At 44.1% G+C, this 23,526-nt stretch overlaps 1 protein-coding gene across 1 annotated transcript in view; it reads right to left on the minus strand.

Annotated features, from left to right (window-relative positions):
* SV2B (synaptic vesicle glycoprotein 2B) overlaps nucleotides 1-22,600 on the minus strand; it is a 75,601-nt gene extending 53,001 nt beyond the window's left edge. The window contains exon 1 of the mRNA XM_053364769.1: nucleotides 22,289-22,600. The gene's annotated coding sequence lies outside the window, so the exon portion shown is untranslated. The remainder of the gene's footprint in view (nucleotides 1-22,288) is intronic.
* Nucleotides 22,601-23,526: the final 926 nt, after the last annotated feature.

Below are 23,526 nucleotides of genomic sequence, written 5' to 3' on the forward strand. Positions count from 1 at the left end.
GAGAAAGAGTATCAGCAGTTTTGTCAAAAGCAAGATTCCAGCCATAGATGCTGATGAGCCACGAATCTAAACATTATAGCTAAAACATATTAGGTAAAATTTAGTCACAGAATTAACCACAGCCATGCTGGCTGGGGCTGATGGGCGTTCTAGTCCAAAACATCTGGAGGGCACCAGGTTGAGAGAGACTGTCCATCATCAACAGGCTTAAACAAGTGCCCAGTGAACACAACACAACCATTCTGCAGCAGAGTGAAAAATCTGTCTTCCCACTCTGACAGTCTCTCAGCAACATAAGGATCTGAGCCCCTTAATTCCCTGCCTTTCTGCCTGCTTCATTCCATCTCTACTCTTATGAATTGTCAGATGAGAGTCCGTGCCTGAGAATCCGCAGTGAGGGGGTTCCCTGCAGTATGATGTCATGGAGAGAGAAAAAGTTGGCTCGGCTCACCAATCAGGTGGTTTATTCTTCCGCTGGAGTAAACCCATGCATTTGCCTGACTCCTGCTGTCTTTTTTCCCTGGGCTTATCCACACTTCCTCTTGTCCCACTGCTTTCCCCCAGAGAAAACCACTCCTTCGTTTTCTCTGGATTGACATTTGCTCTGATTTAGAGCTAAAGAGCAGGTTTTCCCTCAGAAAGGAGCAGGGCAAGGGGGAAATGCCTAGAAAGCATGAGTCAAGTGGCAAACCACTTGGACCCCATTCTTTCTAAGCATGGCACAGCTTATCCTTCTAGCCCACCAGCCCACCCAGCCCCTGCCTGTCCAGTTACAGCCAGCCAGTTGTCCATCTCACCCTCATCTCGATCCTGACATGATGTCTTGGCAGGGCTGTCTTAAGCATATGCGGTGCTGGGGTGCAAAGATCTGCCCAGTGCCCCCGCCCCCCCCTCCGATGCACAGGAGGGTGGAGCCAGCTGGCTGCCTCAGCTTATCCCTGGCTCAGTTGCCCCCGAACTCGTGACAGAGCCACCCGCAGCAGAAGAGCCCACTATGGTGCTCCAACCAACGGATGGGCTCTTCCCCGGACTCAACTCCCAGGCCCTGGACTCTCAACCTGGTGCCCCTGAGAGCCCGGCGCCCGGGTGCCCCGCATCCCTAGCGCCTATGGGTAAGATGGCCCTGTGTCCTAGGCATTTGGCAAAGAGAAGGGCATGAGGGTTACCATGACAAAGGACTTCCCTCCTGACCCCCTCTCTTCCTCACCCCTTTCCCATCTTGTCTCCCTGAATTTCTATTTCTCTCCATAGTCAGAGTGTGTCTAGTCGTCTGCTGCATTTTCCACAGCTACCTTTGCACTCAAAGCAATTTAAAAAGACTAAATAAACTAGCCTGGGAACTATATTACATGCTAATGATTAAAATATCGTGGCAGTACTAACAGTTCAGCAATTAACAATTTGTTTCAAATGCATCAGGGAAAATTAAGCGTGCATAAGGTTTACCAACAACAGGCTAATACACATCCCAAAATACAGTGGTACCTCGGGTTACAGACACTTCAGGTTACAGACGCTTCAGGTTACAGACTCCACTAACCCAGAAATAGTACCTCGGGTTAAGAACTTTGCTTCAGGATGAGAACAGAAATTGCGCAGCAGCAGCGCTGCGGCAGCGGGAGGCCCCATTAGCTAAAGTGGTTAAGAACGGTTTCAGGTTAAGAACAGACCTCCAGAACGAATTAAGTTCTTAACCTGAGGAACCACTGTAAACCTAAAGCTGATGAACGAGGGGGCAATTCCCATTTTGCCTCAGGAGGCAAAACAGAATAGCTGCCCCTGCTGATGGCTGTTTCCAAGTGGATGCATTTAGTGTGTCTGTGAATTCTCTTTTAACATGCACTATAGTGTTATGCTCATTATTATTATTGTTATTTATTTAATTTATAAACCGCCCTATACCCAGGGGTCTCATGGTGGTTCACAGAATAAAAACCAATATATAAAACCACAAAATACATAATAAAAACAAGCCCACCTCCCAAAAAGCCACATTTTAAAAGGGCATAGGATGGAAATCAGATCAGCCAAAGGCCTGGTTAAAAAGGAGTGGGATGGCGCCTAAAGGTGTATAATGAGGGCACCAGGTGAACTTCCCTGCGGAGATCATTCCACAGATGGGGAGCCTCTGTAGAGAAGGCCCGGTCTCATGTTGCCACCCTCCGGACCCCTCAAGGAGGAGGCATATGAAGAAGGGCCTCATGTTAAAGTCCTTTTGTATTACTATGTATTGAATCATATTGTGATGTCATGGATTTATAAATAAAATTAGAATTATTTTTACAAGAACAATATTGGGAGAGAGGCACCTTCCCATCCCTTCCACCCAACACACAGAGTAGTTTTTGGTTTATTCAGAAGGGTCACCTCTTTCAAAGAAGCTGAAGGTATCTAGAAATGTACCTGCCCTGTAATATTCTACATGAAACACAGCTGAAAGCAAAGGAGGCCAGTTCTCTCCTTGAAGTGTGAGATCAGATGGTTCCTATTTTAGACTCTAAGCACAAATGGTATTAAGAGGCAGAAACCGAATCCCCGAGTGACCTCCTCTATGACTCCTTGGAGAATAGGTTGTGTTGAGATTGTGCTTCCTTTCTCTTGATCCAGTATTTAAAGGCCATAATGCAATGCCATATGGAGAGGAGTGAGTTAATCCACAGTGGGCAATGGAAGACAAAAAATGTTTCCCCTGGAAATACGGCCTTTCAGAAGGGGAAGCACTTCTTTCCCTGTGCAAACATACAAAAATAACATGCCAGAGAGAGAAGGCTAGCCTGAAAACCTTCTTCCTGACATGCTAGATTTATATGCGCAGGAAGTCACTTTGTCTTTTTCACTCTGGGGAAATCTCCAGTACAGCTTTATCCACACCCAACAATCTGAACTGGTACAGTCCAGAAACAATTACATCACACAACTTTATGAATTTATTTAAAATGCAGTATCAGCTGCCTTTCATCAATGCAGAGTCCAGGGTAGGGTACAGAACATAATTTGTGTTTTTTATATTAAAAAAACCCAGCATGGGGACAGTGGTTTGGGAGCACTGGGAAAGAGGTGCTAAATGTCAGGGACTGGACAGGGGAGGAATGGTGGAGAGACTGCCTCCCCCTCCTGAACCTTCCAGAGAAGAGGAAGACAGTATAGATTTAAAACAGCGGTTTGAGGAAGGTCATGGCTCAGAGGTAGATGAAGAGCAGAGTTGAGAAATAATGGGAGAGGAAGGGGGGAAGCAGAGCCAGAGCAGCTGACTGACACGTTATCACTAGAAAGCGTTGCCTTCTCTCAGGACCCAGCGAGCATTGAAAGTAGGAGAGCAAAGGGCTTGGAGACAAATGGCCCTAAGTGGCCACTGTAAGGCGGGTGGTGCTGTTGACAATTGAGGAGAGAAGGGGGGTGGAGATTACTCGGAGCAACACCATTACTCCAAGAGGCTTCATTTTTAAGCCTCTCTCTGTGAATATTGAATGAAAGAACTTGGTAAGAGCTTCCTTGTTTATCTGTTCCTGGCATCCTACTGTGGGGGGGGTGTCAGATTCCCTGATGCCTGACACTAAGTGGTTTAAGGTCAGCTAGTAGGGAAAAGCCTTTAGCAAGGAGGGAAAGTAAGATCCCTTCCTTTGTTCCAAGAGGATAGTGCCTCCCCATCTACAATAAGGGGCATTACTATCACCAAACAACCCACCACTATTACCCTGGTGTTAGATGCCATGAGACTTTACCATATATATACACACACACACACACACACACACACACACACTATATACATACAGGATGTAGTCTAAACCACAGAGCCTAGGGCTTGCTGATCAGAAGATCAGCGGTTTGAATCCCCGCGAGGAGGTGAGCTCCCGTTGCTCAGTCCCTGCTCCTGCCAACCTAGCAGTTCGAAAGCATGTCAAAGTGCAAGTAGATAAATAGGTACCACTCCAGAGGGAAGGTAAACAGCGTTCTTGTTTGCCAGAAGCGGCTTAGTCATGCTGGCCACATGACCCGGAAGCTGTACGCCGGCTCCCTCGGCCAGTAAAGCGAGATGAGCGCCGCAATCCCAGAGTCGTCTGCGACTGGACTTAACGGTCAGGTGTCCCTTTACCTTTACATATAACATTTTTCAAACATTTTCACAATAACCTTCAAACCAGATAATTACATTGTTTCATAAGTTGACTTCCCACCCTGGACTCCACGGTGTTTTTACTCTTCCCTACTGCATTAAATCTTTTATCTATTACAAAAAAGTTAATCTGTTACAATTATTTTATCTTTTTCCTTCCGCTGCTTCCATTTCGAATCCCATTTGACGAGACTTTACCTTGAAAGCCTGTTTAATCTTCGTCCCTCCAGATGCTTCCGAACTACAACTCCCTGGCCATTGGCTATGCTGGCTGGGGCTGATGGGAGTTGTAGCCTGGTAACATCCGGAGGGGACAAATGTTGCATTTTTCTGTTGTATTTTAAATTGTGGTTAAAAATTACAGAGGCCGTTGTGAGGTAACTCCCCATATGGGTCCATTTTCTTTTTCTTTTTTTATAATATTTTTTATTAAACAATTTTTATATTAACACAAACAAAACATACATAAACAAGCAACAAACAATAACAGAACAAAAAACAAGTACCATTTCATGTCCTAATTTCTTAGACCTTACTTCCTCGACTTCCTCTTGCTTCCCGTTTCTGTATTCCAAGTTCTTACAATTATTCAGCGAATCTTCCCTTATTTTACTATAAATTTATGTTAATCATCCTTATTCTCTTTGTCTTAACCATTACTAATAGTAACTATTTATTTTAAACCCAACATCATTCTAGCTGTCATTAATTTTATAGTATTTCTTTAAGTAGTCCTTAAACTTCTTCCATTCCTCTTCCGCCGCTTCTCTTCCCTGGTTTCGGATTCTGCTCGTCATTTCTGCCAAATCCATGTAGTCCATCACCTTCATCTGCCATTCTTCCAGTGTGGGTAGATCCTGTGTCTTCCAGTACTTTGCAATAAGTATTCTAGCTGCTGTTGTAGCATACATAAAAAAAATTGTATCTGTCTTTAACACCCCCTGGCCGACAATACCCAAGAGAAAGGCCTCTGGTTTCTTGGGGAAAGTATATTTAAATACCTTTTTCAGTTCATTGTAAATCATTTCCCAGAATGCCTTAATCTTCGGGCACGTCCACCAGAGGTGAAAGAATGTACCTTCCTTTTCTTTACATTTCCAACATTTATTATCAGGCAAGTGGTAGATCTTTGCAAGCTTGACTGGGGTTATGTACCACCTATAAATCATTTTCATTATATTTTCTCTTAAGGCGTTACACGCCGTAAACTTCAACCCGGTGGTCCACAACTTTTCCCAATCAGCAAACATGATGTTATGACCAATGTCCTGAGCCCATTTAATCATACTTGATTTTACCATTTCATCTTGTGTATTCCATTTCAGCAGCAGATCATACATTTTTGACAAATTCTTAGTACTGGATTCTAACAGTTCAGTCTCTAATTTTGATTTTTCCACCTGGAAGCCTATTTTACTGTCTAATTTAAACACTTCATTTATTTGATGGTAATGTAACCAATCTCTCACCTTCCCTTTTAGTTTTTCAAAACTCTGCAATCTCAATTTGTCCCCTTCCTTTTCCAAGATTTCCCAATATCTTGGCCATTTCGACTCCATATTTAGCTTTTTAACTGCCTTAGCTTCCATTGGTGATAGCCATCTTGGAGTCTTATTTTCCAGCAAGTCCTTATATCTAACCCAGACATTTAATAGTGCTTTCCTGACAATATGATTTTTGAAACTTTTATGCGCTTTAACCTTGTCATACCACAAATATGCATGCCACCCAAAAATATTGTTAAATCCTTCCAAATCCAAAATGTCTGTGTTTTCAAGAAGCAGCCATTCTTTTAGCCAGCAGAAAGCTGCCGCTTCATAGTACAATTTAAAGTCTGGCAGGGCAAACCCCCCTCTTTCCTTTGAATCCGTTAATATCTTAAATTTTATTCTGGGCTTCTTGCCCTGCCAGACAAATTTAGATATATCTTTCTGCCACTTCTTGAAACAATCCATTTTGTCCATAATTTGTAATGCTTGAAACAGAAACAACATTCTTGGCAATACATTCATTTTTATAACTGCAATTCGACCTAACAAGGAAAGCTTCAGATTTGACCAGATCTCCAGATCTTTTTTCACTTCTGTCCAAGTTTTTTCATAATTATCTTTGAATAGGTTCACATTCTTAGCTGTCATATTCACACCCAGATATTTCACTTTTTTAACCACAGTCAACCCCGTCTCATTCTGAAACCTTTCTTTTTCAATCTGTGTTAAATTTTTCTCCAATACCTTAGTCTTTAACTTATTCAATTTAAATCCTGCCAATTGACCAAACTCTTGAATTATTTCCAAAACTCTTTTCGTGCTAGCTTCTGGCTCTTGCAATGTAAGTACTAGGTCATCTGCAAATGCTCTCAGTTTGTATTGTTTAGCTCCGACCTGAATCCCTTTAACCAACTGGTCCCTCCTGATCATATTAAGCAAAACCTCCAGGACCGATATAAAAAGTAATGGGGAGATAGGGCACCCCTGTCGTGTCCCTTTTTCAATCTTAAACTCTTCTGTTACCACATTATTTACAATTAATTTTGCTTTCTGTTCAGAATATATTGCACCTATACCATTTTCAAACCCTTGGCCTACCCCCATCCCCCGGAGGTTCTTCAACATGAAGCTCCAAGAAATATTGTCAAAGGCTTTCTCGGCGTCCACAAATATCAAAACAGCCTTAGTGTTTATGTTCACTTCCAACTTCTCCAAAATGTCAATTATATTCCTTACATTGTCCGACAAATGCCTTTTCGGGAGAAAGCCCGCCTGGTCTCCATGGATCTCCTCCATCAAAACTCTTTTCAGTCTCTTTGCTAAAACATCAGCAAAGATTTTGTAATCCACATTTAGTAGGGAGATGGGTCGGTAGTTCTTAAGTTGGGTCTTTTCAGTCTCTGTCTTTGGTATAAGTGTAATGTAGGCCTCTCTCCACGTATCGGGTGCCCTTCTCCCCTCCATGATCTCGTTGCAGACTTCCTTCAAAGGTTGTATAAGCCCTTCCTTCAAAACTTTGTAGTATTTGGAAGTCAATCCATCCGGTCCAGGTGATTTGCCCAACGTCATGTTTTGAATGGCATCTTCTATTTCCTGTGCTGATATCTCCTGGTTCAAAATTGTCTTACTTTCCTGGGAAATCTTTTTCAGCCCATTTTTCTCGAGGAATTGTTGTATGTCTTTATCTTTCTGCGGCCCTTGTGTATACAATTGTCTAAAGTAGCTCTGGAAACAGTTCCTAATTTCCACTGGGTTGCATATGTTCTTTCCCTCCACTTCTAAATTTGTTACCGTGTTGAGTTTTTGTCTCTTCTTTATTTGCCAAGCCAGTAACTTGCCACATTTGTCTGCAGATTCAAAGGTCTTTTGCCTCATTTGTTTAATTTTCCATTCTATTTCTTGATTCATCAGTTCCATATATTGTGTTTGGTACAGTTTAATTTCTCTTAAAACCACTTGCGATTTTGGCTTCAGTCTTAGTTTCCTTTCCCCTTCCTTTATCTTTTCCAGAATTTTCTCTTTCCTCTCATTTTGCTTTCTTTTCTTTAATGTATTTTGTTGTATCAAAAACCCTCTCATCACGGCTTTACTTGCGTCCCATATTATTCTTTTTTCTACTTTAGTTCTTAGATTAATTTCAAAATAATCCTTCAAAGTTTTTTGGGCCTTTTTACAGATCTCCTCGTCTCTGAATAAGGTGTCATTCATTCTCCATCTCATATGGGTCCATTTTCAAATCAGGAACTGTGGGCAGGCAGGGAGGCTGCAGCGTGCTGGAGAAATCACTGCATGCCATCATTGTAAGAACAGACAAAGAGCCTGCCTTCTGGATGAGGCCAAAGCGGGGTCGACTAGTCTAGCATCTTGTTCTCACAATGGCTAACCAGATGCCCCAATGGGAAACCATCCAGCACAAGAGCACTCTCCCGCTCTGATAGATATTTGCTTGCTTCTAGCTTAGGGGTCATCAACCAGCAGAATCTAACAATGTCTCTACACAGCCAAGCCTTCCCCTTCCCCCAAACTGGTGGGCCTTCCTTCTGCAAGGCTGTCAAGATATTGAATGCTCAATCTTTTAAAAAAAACAAACACACACCATTGCAGAAGGAAGAGGAACCCCTTCCAGGCATTTCCTGAAATTTACGCCGAAATTATTTTGATTAAAAAGAAGAAGAAGCCAGTGCAATTTAGACACATCCACTTCAACTCAGAGCTGCCCCCCACCACATTAGTAACATCTTTTTCTTTTGGACAGACTGCAGTTAATTAACACAAAAGCAAGCACAGGAATTAATTACAAAAGCTGCTAATTAATTCCCCCCCCCCTCAGTATCACTCCTAACAACAAACTCGAGTAGTGAGTACTGACAGGGTTATAGACCAAACAGAGTCGCTGAGAAACAAGGAGTGGGTATTAGCAGGCTCAGAGAGCCACAGGGGTTGCAGAAATAACCCAAAAAGAGAAGTTTTTTGGGGGGGAACTGTAATGGCACAACTCCCCCCCCCACCCGAAAAAAAGCACAATACATTCTGCATATGCTCCATGGCCACAGAGTACTGAATGCCTTTTGGGGGGTGGAAAATGGGAAGGGGAATGGAATGAAGCATCCTGGGGGGCTGGAACAGGGGAAAAGAATGTAATGTTCACTGTATGCCATCACTCACTTCCTCACTACCAAACAGCACAAGTAGTTCATGCATTGGTTACCTTGAGACTGGATGACTGCAGTGTGCTCTGAGTGTGGCGTCCAGAACAGTTGGAGATAGAACACAGCCATTGCCGCTAGTAGCCAAGGAAGGAAGGATGGAGGAATAGGGGGTGGGAAGGGGCTGTTTGCTCAATTTCTTTCTGTCATCATTTCTGTAGAAACCCCTGTCGGTTTAGCACATCAGTTCCCAAATCCCAGTGTGCCTCAAAGTCCTCTTTCAAGCTGGCTTCCTCTCCTTTTTCAATCAAGCACCTTTCTAACACGCTCTTAGCCTGCCCCCATCCACACACAATGCTAAAGCAGAACATTATGTTCCGCTGCGTTCAGAGATGAAAGGGAGGCCGCCCAAGAATCAGCCTCAAAGCTAGCTAGGGGTGCAAAAAAAGAAATGAAAAGCAGAAAGTGTGGCTACACATACACACACAAGTAAAACCTCAAAAAAACAATTTAATGCAAAATATTGCTTTATGTTCTCTGAAGGTACTTATAAGTCTGGATACAGGAAGCAAACATATCATGGGGGGGGGTGAGGAAAGCTTTGTGTAGCCTTCCCCCTGATGGACTACATTTCTACATGCAGGCTTCCAAGGTTGTTTTTCAGGCAGGCAGCTCTGCAGTCCACTGAAACCAAGCGTCTTCCCATGTCCTTTTGGGTCATGTTTAGGGTGTTTTGGGGGTTTTTAAAGAAAGGAATGGAACCACCAAAGCCGAGGTAGGCTGGTAGGGAAGAGATCCCTTGCATCCATCTTGATTTATCAGGCCTGCAGCTTAGCATAGCAATATCCCAGAAGTCTGAAGTGCTGAAAGTTAGATTTACACCTGGACGGCTGCTCTGAAAACAGGCCAGCATCTCTAATGAGGTTCCTGAGACCCTCCTGAGTGAAGGGAGTGGCTGACAAGCCAGGATCGCCCTCATGTCCTCCAAGAAGATTGCATGGATGAAAGCACGCCAGCCTGGCTACCTCAGGGAAGAGCCTCATTAGTGAAATGCATAAGAAAAGCTTCCCCCTCTTCCTCTCCCCCACCCTCGTTTTTCTCTGCCTACACAGTCGAAGCCAGCTGGTGCTTTTTGTTCCGTGGTACTGTTTAAATATTGAAAGGATTTTTCATCCTGGACTTGGCAGGTGGGGGTGGGGCAGGGTGGGGGTGGGGGAGGACTGCAGGAGGATGAATCAGGCCTGGCTGGGGTTGGCCGGCTGCAAGCTGGACCACAGTCCTGCCTCTCGAACAGTCTCGCATCTGCAAAACAGGATCCAGCCGTAACTGCCTTCCCCACGCATCCCTTTCTCCAACTCCCTCCTGGCAGGATCCAGCTGGGCAGAGTAAGGAAAACAGACCCTCCCAGTGTCCCTATTTTCCCTGATCTACAGAAGCCATCCGGGTTTCTGATTTGATCCTGGAATGTCCCGCTTTTTCTTAGGACGTCCCTATTTTCATCAGAGAAATGTTGGAGGGTATGGAGTTATGAGACCCCCAAGCCAAGGAGATAAGTAACTATACAACCTTTAGAAGACATCTGAAGGCAGCCCTGTACAGTGGTACCTTTGGTTACATACTCAATTCGTTCCGGAGGTCCGTTCTTAACCTGAAACTGTTCTTAACCTGAAGCACCACTTTAGCTAATGGGGCCTCCCGCTACCGCCGCATGATTTCTGTTCTCATCCTGAAGCAAAGTTCTTAACCCGAGGTACTATTTCTGGGTTAGCGGAGTCTGTAACCTAAAGCGTCTGTAACCTGAAGTGTATGTAACCCGAGGTACCACTGTATAGAGGTTTATTAATGTTTGATGTTTTGTTATCTTTTTATATATGTTGTTATCTTTTTATATATGTTTTGTTATCTTTTTTTATATCTGACTGGCTAGGGCAACCCAGTCAGATGGGCGGGGTATAAATAAGAAAATTATTATTATTATTATTAGTATTATTAGTATTATTATTATTATCATGGAATAGTACATCCTTATTTTCATTTTTGGAGAAATGTTGGAGGGTAAGGAAGAAATGGATGCAGCTTGAAAGGAGCTGGGTACTGGGGCCTAGATGTAGCCCCCCATCAGGGACTCTATCTGGCATTCAGGACTCTCCATAGGCCATGCCTGCCCCCCAGTCCTGCCCTCTCTCGTGGGCCCTGCCACACACCCTCCTCAATTGCTCTTCCCTGGCTTGAATACAACATTGAACTGTGAGAATGCCTCTCGCTTGCCTTGATAGAAGATGGAGGGAAGTATGCGTGTAGAAACCTCTGACAACAGTCTTAGCTGCTGCCCCACTCACTTTTGGCACAGACTCCACCTGCTTTTGTTTCGGGCCATGTCATCCCTGGAAGGTGTCCCTTGAGGAACGGTGTCCCTCGGGCTGAAGAAGATTCCCTACTCACACTTTAAAGAACCACCCCCACCCTAAATTTACTTGAAAGTATATTCAAGCATAGCATGACCCTTGAATGTGTTGTCTGCTGTGGGTTGGTGGGTACCAAAGCCCACCTACTAAGCCCTGATTCCCCTGAATCCTCAAAGGCAGAGTCCTTCAATAACAGTCTCAGAGAAGAGATAGATATACTCCCTGGTCTGTCTCATGGGGAGCCATAGACGTTGGAGCCTGCATCTCCTCACCTAAACTCAAGGGAGATGCTGGTCCACAGACTCCTCAGGAGATCAAGAAAGCCCTGGGGAGAGAATTGCACAGCTGGGAATCCCACTGAACCATCAGTGGCAGAAGAAAGCACCAGCCCTTTAACTTGAGGTTGAGGGCCTCCAGTTAATGACTACCTCGCAGTGCTATAAAACTCATCCTGTTACTCCAGAATCTTGTTGAGATTGCATGTCTGTTTGAATTCAGCTGCAAAAGCACTGTCCATGGTCCTGAATTCACATCTAAGTTGCTCTCCAAGGTACCACCTTTGGACTTGTCCTACCTCACCCTTCTGCCTGACTGGGGAACCAGGAACTTCTGACCAGGAACTTTATGAACCACCAGCCTTTCTCACTTCTGGACATCCCTGTGAACTCCAACTCCCATCATCACTGACTGTTGACCATGCTGGCTAGAGCTGATGAAAGTTAGAGTTCAACAACACCTTGGGCCAACAAGGTGCACAGATTCTGTTGGACTACAATCCCCATCATCCCTGATCATTTGCCATGCTGGCTGGGGCTGATGGGGAGATGGAATCCAACAGTATATGGAGGGCACCACATTGACTCCACTCCATTCCCTGCTTCATACACACCATTCTTGCTCCTGAACATGCGGTCTAAATGGGCAGGTCTATCAAGATAGGGGAAAGGGTGTTCCAAGCTCCACTGAATTTCTCCATGTACAAATAATGCTACACTCTGCTTTATAAAAAGAAAGGACAAAAGGAGGGGTCTTTCTTAATCCATCCACTTTCGTAAGCTCTTTCTAATTTAAAAAAGAAACATTAAGCCACAACCATGGAGTTAGAAATCTGTTCACAGAACACGTTCCCACATTACATTCAATGACTGCACAGTCTCTGCACCTGTGTACACAAATAATTTATACTTGTGCAATTATTCATGTATAATGTTTAATGGGTGTATAGTCTTGGTACACAATAGCTGTACAAATCACATAGTGAACACTCTTTCACACAAGCACTTGTACATGTCTAGAGGCAGTTGACAGCTCTTTACACCTGGTTTTTGACACTTAAGATTTATATTTTTAGGACCCATCTTATTCCTGTGACTGCAAATTGTTTTCAGCTGCTTTTAATAACATAAAAACTGCCAAAAAAATGAATTTTGACATACAGGCACTCCAATTTCTTGTTGTTGCTGCTGCTGCTGTTGCTATTAACTAGTCACTTTACTCACATAAATGACTCAAAGCAACTTACAGAAACAATGGGAGTGCAGAAAACATTTACAATAAACATAATTAGTAAAAACGGGGGGGGGTGGAATCTATGCAAATAACTACTCCTGGCAATAGCTAGATGAAACAGTTGGTGCTTTTCAGTTTCAAGGTGGGAAACGCAGCTGCGTTGGGAGTGTCTGGAGGTGAGGAGGGATAATGCTCAGCTCATAGCAGCTTAGACGGCTTCAATGTACTCTCTGCCAGGCTGCTTTTGAAGGGCATTTTGGAAATGACAGCTTGCCCTTCTGATATTTTGGAGTACAACCGGGGCTGCAGGAGTCACTCAGCAGGAGGTATACCATATGTGGCCATAATATTGTACAGAGTGGATGTCATTTGCATGAAGTTCAGTCCCCAGCATTTCCAGGTAGGACTTCCGTGAGAAACCCTGGAGAGCGAGTGCCTTGCTAGCTTCTTGGGCTGGCTGGAGATGATGGGAGTTGTAGTCCAGAACCTCAGGAACACACCAGGTTCAGAAAGGCTTCCTGTGATGGCCTGGGATTTGGACTTGCAGGCTGAACCTGAGGAATCCCAGCCTGCACAGAACCAGCTGAGCCAGGGCTGGGGCTTGAGCCTAAAGGGTCCTCGTCTGTGCTGGATCCTCAGGTGCAGGCACCAGCTGAGTCTGCTCTGGCTCCTGAGGTGATGGAGGACCTATTGCCTGCAGGTGCTCCACTCAGAGCCCCGTCAGGGGAAGCTGAGGTTGCCTCTGGGTCCGGTAACCCTCCAGCCAGGAGAGCCTGAGCTGCAGAGGCTCAGGGCAGAGAGGCGGAGGGAACTAAGTTCCCGCAGGAGGAGTGCTCACCTCCAGGCCAGGAGAGGCGAGTCACCTGTGGACCGGGGCCGCCCTATGTCTCGGGGCAGATAAAAGCCAGCCAGCCCCAGTCCCAAGATGCGGGAGCAACGTTGTTGGTAGCCAGTTCCTGCCTGCACCCTGCCTTGCCTCTCTGCCGGAGCTCCTGACCTCACCTGACTCCTTGCCTTGGACCCAGCTTCAGCTTTGATGGACTGTCTTCCTACTGCACCCTCGACCTTGGACTAGACTCGGAGCTCGCCTCACAGTTAACCCTTGGGATCAGCACACTTCCTTAGTGGAAGATCCTTCCCCACAAACCCCCAGATTAAATATCTTGTGAAGAGGGATTGACTGTTAGACTACTTTGAGAATTGTAGCTCTAGGGGGTCCTCTTGATAATTTTCAGCACCCTTAGCTAACTAGAGCCCCCATAATTCTTTGCGGGTAGCCATGGCTATTTGAAGTGGTATCATAGAGCTTTAAATGAATGCGGCTAGAATGTCAACAAACTTTTCTAGGTATGAGACTTGAGATGCCGTGAAGCCTTTGTCCCTTTTCACTACTGTTCTGTGCCACCACTTTGGCAACTTTTCTTTGGCAGAAATATCCCTTCCACCAGTTGGGAACTGAGGCCATCTGTTGCTGACAGACCTAACAAGATTCTGCAGACAATCCCTGCTTTCAAACAGCAAAGCAGGAGTTCCTGTGTTACAGAGTAACTCTCCCTCCCTCCCCCCCCCCTCTCTCTCTCTCTCTCTCACACACACACACACACAGACCTTCTCATTCTCAACGTTTCACCACCCCAGCCCTAAACTACCTCAACACGCACACACACGTAGACAAGCCTAGCTTAATAAACCAGCAAGTGGGCCTCAGCACCAGGGCCACAATCTGAAAGAGCCTCACTAAGACATCACTCAAGTGACAGGAAGGGCTGTAGGCCAGTGGTAGGGCACCTGTCTTGCATGCAGAAGGTCCCAGGTTCAATCCCTGGCATCTCCAGGTACATTTGGGAGAGCCTCCTTGTCTGACACTTTGGAGAGCCTCTGTCAGTCAGTGCAGGTGATGCAGAGCTAGATGGACCAATGGTCTCCCTTGGTATAAGGCAGCTTCCTAAAATACAAAAGACTTTGTATTTTAAAATGCAAGCTGCTGGTAGGAGGGGTTTGGTTTCAAACCAAAGCACTCTGTAAATATAATTCATTAATACATGGCAAAAACAGGCTGCTAGGTTTGCTTAGTGGGGCAAGTGCTGCTCAGGCATGCAAATATTTTCCAGTGTCCTATGGTGGATCCAAGCTATCTCTACACACGTGCAAGTGTTTGTGCAAAAGAGTCTGTGTTTATACAGCTCAACTATGGTACACTTGGGTACACAGACTGTACACTCATTGAGCATTACATATGAATAACTGTATGTATGTATGTACAGTGCGGCTATTTCTGTACACAGGTGTACCTACACATGCTACACTCATTGAAGTTAGCATGTGAACACTCCTTAACCTTCCCAGGGTCAGAAACTCTGCATGCTCAGTATGAATCTAAGTTTGTTTGTCTGAATGCATTTAGGAGCCCTATTCAGACATTCCTGCTTTATGTCGAAAGGTTGGGTGTGGAGCGTGTGGGACTGGGGCCTATAAGGATGTTTCGGAAAGGTGCAACACACACAGCTCTGCCCCCCTACTCTTAATTATGACATTTTGCTTCCACTTTTCCTCCAAAGAACTCAAAATGCCATACATGATCTCCACCATTTCATCCTCACAACACGGTGAGGTAGGTTAGACTGAGAGACCTATGGCTGGCCCAGGATCACCCAGTTAGTTTTCTGGCTGAGTGGGGATTCAAACCCTGGTCTCCCAGGTCCTAGTCCGACACTCTAACCACTGCACTACATTGGCATCCCTGCACATATTCCTGGGGAAATGCTGACAGATGGGGGCACTAAAGACATTGGGGTTTAGGGTTGCCAAATGGGACCAGCCACTCAACTTTTATAGCGTAACAACAGCTTGATCTGCAGAGATCAAAGGGTGGAGCTTTCTGCAACCCTCCTCTGCAGTGTACTTAGCATATTGGTTCATCTAGATATGGATTCTAGCACTTACTGTTGCTGGGGGTGGAGAAAAATAGTCTTAGTGGCTGAAATCCAGAAGTACAATAAGAATGAAAAACAAGGATTTGAAAGAGTGCTTTAATATTTCTCTTTTTAAAATCTCATTAGTGTGATTTGCTTGTCTCTTTTAAAGTAATTGTTTCTCTGCAAAGCCAAGACCAGCTCATGCCACATTAAAAACTGGCTTGTCATTTCTCCCCCAGGGAGGACTGAGGCTGGATCCTGGGCTCACACATTTCATCCATATAGCACGGCCTGTTCTTCTCATAAAAAGAGAATTGGCTGCAGAGGTGACTCCTGGGCAGGAAGGAGAGTGAGCTGAAACCCAAATAGATGTATGAGGGCAAAGCCAGCATTTTTTCTACTGGTGTATGGTTGCTATCAATGAACCAAAGCTTGATAATTCTGCATTTATACATTTGGTTCCGCTACAGGGTGATCCACTAAGACCAGCAGGTCTCAACCTGTGGGCCCCCAGATGTTGTTGGACTAGAACTCCCATCATCCCTGAGCTCTGGCCTTGCTAGCTAGGGGTGATGGGAGTTGTAGTCCAACAACATCTGGGGACACACAGGTTGAGAAAGTCTGCACTAAGACAAAAGTGGGGCACTGCCCCACTAAACTCAGTTTGCCCTCAGTCAACGCCTCCTCCACCTGATTGACTTCTTCCTTACAACCAGTCCAGGAGGTGGCACTGCCTGCCAACTTCTTCCTCCTCCTTAGCCTCAGTGTCACCTCTGTAGAGCACAGCAGGGAGAAGGAGGAGGATCTAGACAAAACTAGAATTAGTTGGCTCTGTCTCTCATTGGCTCTGGCTCCACCTACTGGTGGGCTCCCTGCTTTCTCCCCTAGCAAGTCCAACAGGCACTAGATGCCACTGTTCGGTTCAAAATATTCATAGAATCATAGAATTGTAGAGTTGGAAGAGACCCCAAGAGGCATCTAGTCCAATCCCCTGCAATGTAGGAATCTTTTTGCCCAAGGTGGGGCACAAACCCCAGACCCTGAGATTAGGAGTCTCATGGGGTGGATTTTTCCTGCTAGCAACAAAGTTGCAAAAAGCTTTACATGAACTGCCGGTGGGGGGCAGGAGGGCTTTTAGGGATAGGGGAGAAATTTGCTTGCAAACCTACCAAAATCTGCACATCTCAAACCAATACCAAAACACACCTCTCCTTTGAAATCTACACTTCTCTGAATTTGCAGTGCAATTCTCCAACAAAATAATATGTACGAAATGTGCATCTACAAGGGGGAAGTGTGCTTTAAAATGCATCTGTTAATGAAAATAGCATACAGCATGTGTTATGTTAGGGGAAATTGCTTGCAAAAATGTGTATTTGGGGGGAAATTCCATATAATATTGAGAAATGTGCACTAAATCACTGGCAAATTTTCAGGAGGATATTATTATTATTATTATTATTACCACCACCACCACCATCATCATCATCATTTCTTAAAAAAGCACCAACTGATGCAGAAATTTGATGAACTGAAGACTGGAAAAATGAGAAACTAGGGGAAACCAAAATTGACAACTTGCCCCTTTCCCAAAGGCAACTCTTAGGCAAGATCATTGTCAACAGGGGCATCACGAATATATTCTGAGGGTCAGATGATGCTCTGCTTTCACAACACACACACACACACACACACACACACACACTGGGAGGCAGTTTTCTGCTATTAAGCAGGACCAGCTGAGGCATCAAGTCCCAGGAGAAAGGGTGGGGGAGAAGCATGTGTTGATAGGCGCAGTGGAATGGGGGGGGGCGCCTTCATTTCACAGGGAGGAGGGATAAGGCATGGGGCAGGGATATAAAACAGACCGGGATGAAGCGAAGAAGCTGCAAGCTGGCAGGTTTTTCCTCTTGACAACGTCACAGCAGAGAAGCCAGTCAATGTTTCCACCAGCCAGCTCAATCTTTAATGAGGCAGCTACAAATGCAGAGAAGGTTTTTTTGCTCAGCTAGGCCCTGCCATGCTTAAAGCACTTAACATGGGGGGGGGGCGTCTTTTTACTTTCAGGAAAGGGTAGAGCTTATAAGCTTTAAAAACATTTTGGTATGGCCATCAGAGCTGCTGTGTTTCTGAAATTCACCTCGCCACAGCCCAACTCCACCTTCAGGGGGCAGAGTTTAACCTGGGAGCCCCTTTGCCCTCACCCCAGATATTTTGGGGGGCAGAGTGTGAAATGAATGCTTAGTGTGTGTGCTAAGTTGGTGAAGAATTTCAGTTTGAGTTGCATTTTATCGTGAATCTACTAAATTTGCACTCCCTGAATCAATTCACAAATGGAAAAGGAGCTAACTCCTGAAATGTGGACATAGTTCTGGATTTTGCAATGCAGTCCTCCAACCAAAATAATATGCACTGAAATGTGTATATATTAGATAGAGCGTGCATAAAAACGCCTGCATTTGTGAAAATAGCACACACAAGTGCATTATATCAAGGAAAACTGCTTCCAAAAATGTGTATGTATGGCAGACAAAATTGTTTGCAAAATACATGTATCTTAGGAGAAGCGCACACTAAAGTGCTGGCGAATTTTCATGAGGACTTTTTATTTTTAAAAATTGCAAAGGGATGCAGGAAGGTGGAGAACATTCATTGGGAGAATGAAAAATTTAAGAGAAACCAAAACTGACAGATTCACACATCCCTAGCTGAGAGGCACACAAGAACTGTCTTAATCTTTCACCTTCCCTCTTAAAACCCTTGTGGGTTGAGATGCACTGCATCATGGAACCATATCCCATGATGCAGCAATATTGTATCACCCATTTTTAAACAGGGCCAGTTTAAAAAGTACCATAGAGACAAAGAAATGCAATGTTTTAAGTAGCACTTAGATCCAACTGTATCGGGAGTAAGTCCCACTGAACTCAATAAGACCTTGCATCGTACTAACCATGCTGTTGTACATTTGTAAATACTTCCTTCATCTCATCTTAAGACAGAAACTATCTGAAGACAAATGTTTATAATTTACATCTGTTACACACACACACACACACACACACACACACTTCTAGCATGGAGGAGTTTTGTGTAACACAAAGGCTTCTACATCACACTGTGAGCATTGATTAGAATTTCATCAACACATCCTTTTCCAGATTATTCAGCAAGGCATGAGAGAGGAAATTGGGTTGGTTTGTAATTAAATATGAACCTGCTTAATTTGCACTTCTCAAAGCACTATGAAAACTGAACACGGTCATCTTTTAAAACTTAACACTTCTCTGAATTTTTCAAGACAGTTCTCCAACCAAATCAATGTCTACAAAAAGGTGTGATTTAGGAGAAGTTGTGCAAAAAAAAAATATGCATATGTGAATGAAAGTAAGGCACTTAATTGCATTATAGTATGGGAAATAGCATGCAAAAATTTTGCGTACATTTCTCTTGATATACACATAACAAGAAAAAAGCTTACTAAACTCCTGATTAATATTAAAAAGCCTTTTTTAAAAAAAAATCAAACTCATGCAGAAATGTGGCATGGTGGTTGGAAAAATTAGAAAATGAAGCAGACAGATTCACTCATCCTAATCAGCAAATTTCACCTACAGAATTTAGAGTATTTCTCAGACTGACAGCATCAAATACCCCAGACTTAACACCAACACAGAAGAAGATTCTGCCAGTGATATCCAGTACATGTTTACTCAAAGCTAAGTTCTGCTGGGTTCCATGGGGCTTACTCTCAGGTAAGTGGATATAGGCTTGCAGCCTTAACTGCTTCTAACTATTGTTAGATGCACACCCAAACCCCCTCTATCCCATACATTTGAGTGGAATATGTCCAACGGTATTAAATATTATGCCTTTTGTGCAAGTAAATCTCCTGTGATTTTATACACTTCTAATTTAGATCACAGTGCCTTGTTTACTTTCTTGCAAGAAAATCTCACTTTCCTGACTTTTAGCAACCTTGATATGTTATACCTGCAGGTGAATCAGCCATTAGTAATAAGCCAGAATGAATAATTTAGAATCGCACGTACTGTATCTGGAGTTACTTGTATCTGATGTTATTCATGGCTTCACGGGCGATAAGATAATAAAATCAAAACACTGAATCAGCAGCACTTTCAGAATGTTGGTATGTTTATGAAACAGGTAGCTAATATTTGTAGTTTGGGCAAATGAATCAACTAATTAACCAAATCCACCATATCAGCAGATCTTAACAAGCCTGAAAATTAGGCACTAACCTGGTCATATGTGACAAGCAAAAATCTGTTCTAGCACCCTTTTTTATAAATTGTGTTTTCCCAATTTCCCCTTCAAAGGCCACATAGTCTTATGTGTGATCAAGAGGACTAGTAAGGTTTTGGGGGCTAGTAATTTTATGGACCTATCCACAGGGCTGGTGTACAGTAAAACAGGCAGAAATGAAACAATTACTGGGGGAAATAAAATTATCCAGACTTTGCTCATGATCAACTTTGGACCAACCAATCCAAGAAGTAGAAAAAACACCACCCTCATTCAACTTTACCAGTTTAGATGCAGGCATCATGCTTTTTCCTAGATGCCTTTGTTTCTTGGGAACACGAGTCCTTAGGATTCTTAATGATCCATTGAGCAAAGCATTTGAAGATACACATATGTCATTGCCTCTGAACCAAAATAATGCAACGGCTTACCTCATCTCAAGTTCTTTCCTTGCCCTCCTTCCTGCATCTTATATTGGACTCAAAGGGCACCGTCTGGCCCCTTTAAATTCTTGCCAGCACAAATGCAAAGACTATTAGCCAGAGAACCCCATTCGTAGCAACCACTCAAAGGATTAGCAAACCCCAGCTGCTTGGTAGAAGTGAAGCCTCACATTAAGGTTTAATGTAACCGTAGTACAAGCCTGTAGGGATGCGAGAAAAGGGGCACACAGAACGAGCGTTGCAAACTGAAAGCTACATTCACACATTTTCCTCCTCCTGTATGTCACACCATCAAGGGAGATGTGCTTTACAACAATAAGCTTACAGTGGACTTTGATCTCAGAATAGCAATGGGTGACTCTGTCCATTTCAGTTTCTCTCAGTTTCTCCTTTTTTCCAATCTTAAGCTCAATTCTCCACAGCAGTTAGTGGATATTTATATGTATTTTTAAATCCTTATGAAAATTCACCATCCTTTTACTGCGAATTTCTCCTAATAGACACATTTTATTGCAATTTTACCTGGCACACACATTTCTCCAAAGCCATATCCTTCTAATAAAATGCCTTTTTATATGTTGTTTTTGCTAATATGTGCATTTATATGCACACTCTACCCTGGCATATGCATTTTTGTACACATTTCTTGGCTAGAGAACAGCAGAGCAAAATTCAGAGAGGTGCAAATTTCGGAAGATGGCTCTGTGTCGGTTCGTATCTGGATTTTGAAAGTGAGAATTATGTATGTTTGCCTTAAATGAGAACTAGTTCACATTTCTCCCACATCTCTATCTCAGAACGGTTACTGAGGTGGGGAATTCCTATTCCTTACCCGTCCCACTTGTGCTAGTTTTGCATACTATTCATAAGATGAAGCGAAGCCCCAAATGCAAGGTGGGCAAGGTCCATGTGTTATGGCCAAAGGTCATCATTGCAGACGGATTGTACCCCACACCAGTAAATCCATGTCATCAGATAACAGGAGAGTGTCAGGAACTGCCGGCTGAGGTTCTTGGAGCCAAGCCAAGGAGCTACAGCTTTACGTTTGGCAAAAACCTAGCAGTGCTCTCATTAGGAACATACATTTGGCAACTCAACATGAGCAGGCTTTGCAGATTTAAAATAAATAAATAAAAATAAATCAAGTTCATTTCTGATGCAACTGCATTTTATTTTTATGGGGATGGCAAAATATTTGTTCCTTTCAATATCCCTGCTCTCGTCTCCGGGGTGTAGGTTGGGTAATGATCATTATTCAAAATGTCCATTCAAGCACTTCTGGTGTGTATAATTTAGGGTCGGGGGGTTCGTTTTGTTAAAAGTTCCATTCAATTTATGTTCCCACATGGTCATTTTCACCCCTCACCCCCCCTGGTACTTTTTTCTCTATCTCTTAAATTTTGATCCAGAGATATCAACTATATGCAAAATATAAATTCGCTAGCGTAATAAAAAGTTTATTGCATTCAATTTTTTTATTGGATTTCCCCACCTCTGCTTCTGAACTGATCTTCACTTCTGACCTGCCCCCAAGGCCAATCTGGAACAGGACATTTGCTAGAAACCACCAGTTCGCGGCTAGCAAAACGCACCAGATTGCAATGTAACATCTTTTGAAGCCTAGTGCTGGTCTCCAAATGATACCCAGACGTCCTGTGCGTTGGGGGAGGGGGAAATAACCAAGCAACACACCCATCCGCAACCCTTCTGGTAGTCCAGGTACACTCAAGAGCTCTTTTAAGACATAACCCACACATCCTCAAATATGAGCTGGGGGCACCGATGAACCTTCACCACCCGAATGAACCCTTGATGAGCTCTGGGGACTTTGCAATCTCCCTTCTCCCCTCCTCCCCTCTCCGCCATCCCTTCCTGTTCCCTGCCTTTGCTCTTCGGATGAATCCTTTACTGCTGCACCGTAGCTGGACTTCCAAAGAAAAGTAGGGCCAAATGCACCCAGGAATTAAAAGGAAAAGAAAAGAAGGAGCATTTCTTACCAGAATTAGTCAATGTTTCGTTCCAGAGCTGCTACTCATTTGTTTATTTGCACCCCGGTCATTTTTTCCCCCTTCCCTTCTTCTCCTTTTGCCTCTTGGCCCCTCAAATGTGGGCGTCAGAGGGGGATTAAGCAGACCAAATGTTCTGGCAAGCCGAGCGGATCAACCCACTGAGGACAGGCATCCAGGTAAGGAGAGATCAGCAACGAGAGAGTCCATCAGCTAGGAAGAGAGAGAGAGGGAGTCTCTCTCTCTCTCATCCACAGACATACACACACACATACACACACACCCCAACAACAAAGCTATACGGGGAAGCTGCAGGCAGAACAGATGGGAGGGGTGGGGAGGGAGGGAAGGAGGGAGCAGGGCGTCAGGGAAGACTAACGTAACAGATGTGTTGACTTTAACTTATACAGAAAATTGATTATGCTTGGCGCAGAGGGAATGGGGGAGAAACAGAGAGAGACAATAGTCGTTATTAGAAGGAGGGACGCAGTTTGGAACACCAGGCTTCAGTATTGCTTTGTTTCTCCTATTTTATTCTGGTATCCGAAGGAGCAGGACATGTGTGTTGGAAAGGTGGACTCTTTGCTAAGGGTGAAACACTGAGCCAGATGGATCTCTTCCATTAAACGACAGCCTCCATCCACTTGAGAACCGTGAGGACAGTGTGGTACAATATTTAGATGTAGGACAGGTGTGGAAAGTCAAGAGAGAGGTCCACCTATAGGTTCCTAGCTGCTGTTCATCTGCGCCAAGCACCACCCATATATGGGACTCAACACAAGCAAAGGAGAGTCATAGAATCATAGAGCTGGAAGGGACCCTGAGGATCATCTAGTCCAACCCCCTGTAATGCAGGAATCTCATCTAAAGCATCCATTACAGGTGGCCATCCAACCTCTGCTTAATAACCTCCAATGAAGGAGAGTCCACCACCTTCAGAGGGAGTCCATTCCACTAAGAACAAGACATTTTGAGGGGCTGCAAAACCATCTGACTTCCCTTGATACTGTCTAATTTGTGTGGCAATCAAAAATGTACTGTTAGTGGACTTCCTTCTCTTTCCGAGTTTCTTTTCCCGCTCATTATATGGATTCCAATATTTGTTTTAGGAAGTTGGATTCCTGTAGTTTATAGTATACTTGAACAGGGGTAACCTTCCTCTGTCCTGGGCGTGTAAGAAGGGCCCCAATTTCCATTTCACTCTGTATTTGTGTCGTGCACCCCCATTT

This window comes from Podarcis raffonei, chromosome 14 (genome assembly GCF_027172205.1).
Source record: "Podarcis raffonei isolate rPodRaf1 chromosome 14, rPodRaf1.pri, whole genome shotgun sequence".
Taxonomy (NCBI): Eukaryota; Metazoa; Chordata; class Lepidosauria; order Squamata; family Lacertidae; genus Podarcis; species Podarcis raffonei.